The 1,890-nt window shown below is 34.3% G+C and overlaps 1 pseudogene; it reads right to left on the bottom strand.

Moving 5' to 3' along the window:
* LOC106872986 (tubulin alpha chain-like) overlaps positions 1–675 on the bottom strand; it is a 14,978-nt pseudogene extending 14,303 nt beyond the window's left edge.
* Between the last annotated feature and the right edge of the window lie 1,215 nt (positions 676–1,890).

The following is a 1,890-nucleotide window of genomic DNA, read 5'->3' as shown; positions in this document are numbered from 1 at the left end:
CAATGGACCTTGTTGAGCACTACTGAAATAAATTGTGGTTTTTGATTTAAGCACAGGGCTAGCAATTTTGAGCGGGTAGGGAAGCAGTCGATACTATCAGAGCAAGTCAGACATTGATACGTAAAATATGTAGGGCAGGACTTCCATACCAAGTAATTTCTACCTCAAACATCCACCCAGCTCATCCTGTATCTCGGCTGATGTTATCGACTTTGTGCAACACCCTGTATCGTCCGCGAAGAGTTTTAATTGGCGGTCGAAGTAGGTAGTTCAGTCCATTAATACAAATAGTAATATATACACGAATGGTATCAGTGAGTCGAGTTGTTATTATTATTATTATTATTATTATTATTATTCTTGAAGACGTTGTACGGTACCCTATAAGTGTGATGCAGATTGAAGATATTGTGCATACAGAAGATCTGTTCTATCTGTCAGGTCACAACAAAGACCTCAGAAAAACAGCACTTTACGTAGTAAACATACAGTAAAGCCAATTTTTTGCAATGCACCAAGATTGTAAGGTATCTCTAAAGTGTCCAAATGTGTCTTCAAATCGGGTGGTATTGAACCCAATGCTCCGATGACAACAGGAACAACCTTTATCTTTGACTGATGCAGCTGCCACGTCTTGGCGACTTCAATTTTCAGGTGTCCATATTTCTCGACCATTTCTCTTTCTTTTTTCATTACTCTTCTAAAGGTTACAATATCTCTAACACCTTGGTGTTAGAGATATTGGTTACACTATGCTCTAACACCTTCTATCTGGAAGTCAAAGTCTCAGAAGATCTTTGCCTTCCCGTTTTCATTCATTACCTTTTGCGGTGTATGTTGGTACAAAGCGCCCGTTACCTCATGTCCATATTTTCGGCACAGTAGCCAGAGAAGGCTTAGGGCTACCTAATCGTGTCTGCACTTGTTCTCGTTCTGAGCAAGACCTTCATAAGCGCTAATGATGTGAGTCACGCTTTCAACATTCTTCCCATACATTCTGCAGAGGTAAGCTTCGTGTGTGGTACATATTATTTTTATTCTCATTCTCATTATTATTATTATTATTATTATTATTATTATTATTATTATTATTATTATTATTATTATTATTATCCTCATTATCATCATCATTATATCATTATTATTATTATTATTATTATTATTATTATTATTATTATTATGATTATTATTATTATTACAAATGCATTGTTGACTCTAATTACATCGTGTTATTTTAGTCAATGCTATTATGACAAAATTCATTCATATTCATATCATTAATAGGACATACATGGATGAAAAACAAACTTGTACAATCAGCGAATCAGCAAGCGTCATCAGTGTTGTTAAAATTAAAATAATTGCAAAGGGAATTGGCTGTTCTATCATTTATCTAATTCTTGTTTTTGGAAATGTACCATCATAAATCAGGCTTTGAAGAACAGAAAAGAAAACAAAAAATAATAAAGGAAGGGATTCGACGAAATAATAATTCGTCTAAAGAACAAGCTTTAAGGAATTTTGCCTTTATTTATTTATTTATTTATTTATTTATTCATTTACCCTCAGACCAAGTAATTCCATGCAGATTACCTCCATTTAGATTACCATTGTTGATGAAACTACAACCGCAGGCTTCTATAATGACAGAAGGCATTATTCAACTAACAACGATTAATGAGGAACCAAGTGCGGTGACAAACCACGTGATTCTCTTACGTCAGAACATTTATAACATTGCTTGACTGAGACACTGGAATATTAAAAAGAGGGCTGCCTATCGCTGTCGAGATTAAGAAAGATGCGATAATACAGGGAGCACTAATATTTGGGAAAGAATTTCTAAAGGATTTGAGTCGAATATATCCTGTTTTTGTTTCTTCTTTGTTT

The sequence above is a fragment of the Octopus bimaculoides genome, chromosome 22 (genome assembly GCF_001194135.2).
Source record: "Octopus bimaculoides isolate UCB-OBI-ISO-001 chromosome 22, ASM119413v2, whole genome shotgun sequence".
Classification (NCBI taxonomy): Eukaryota; Metazoa; Mollusca; class Cephalopoda; order Octopoda; family Octopodidae; genus Octopus; species Octopus bimaculoides.
This window is presented reverse-complemented; position numbering and strand designations above follow the sequence as displayed.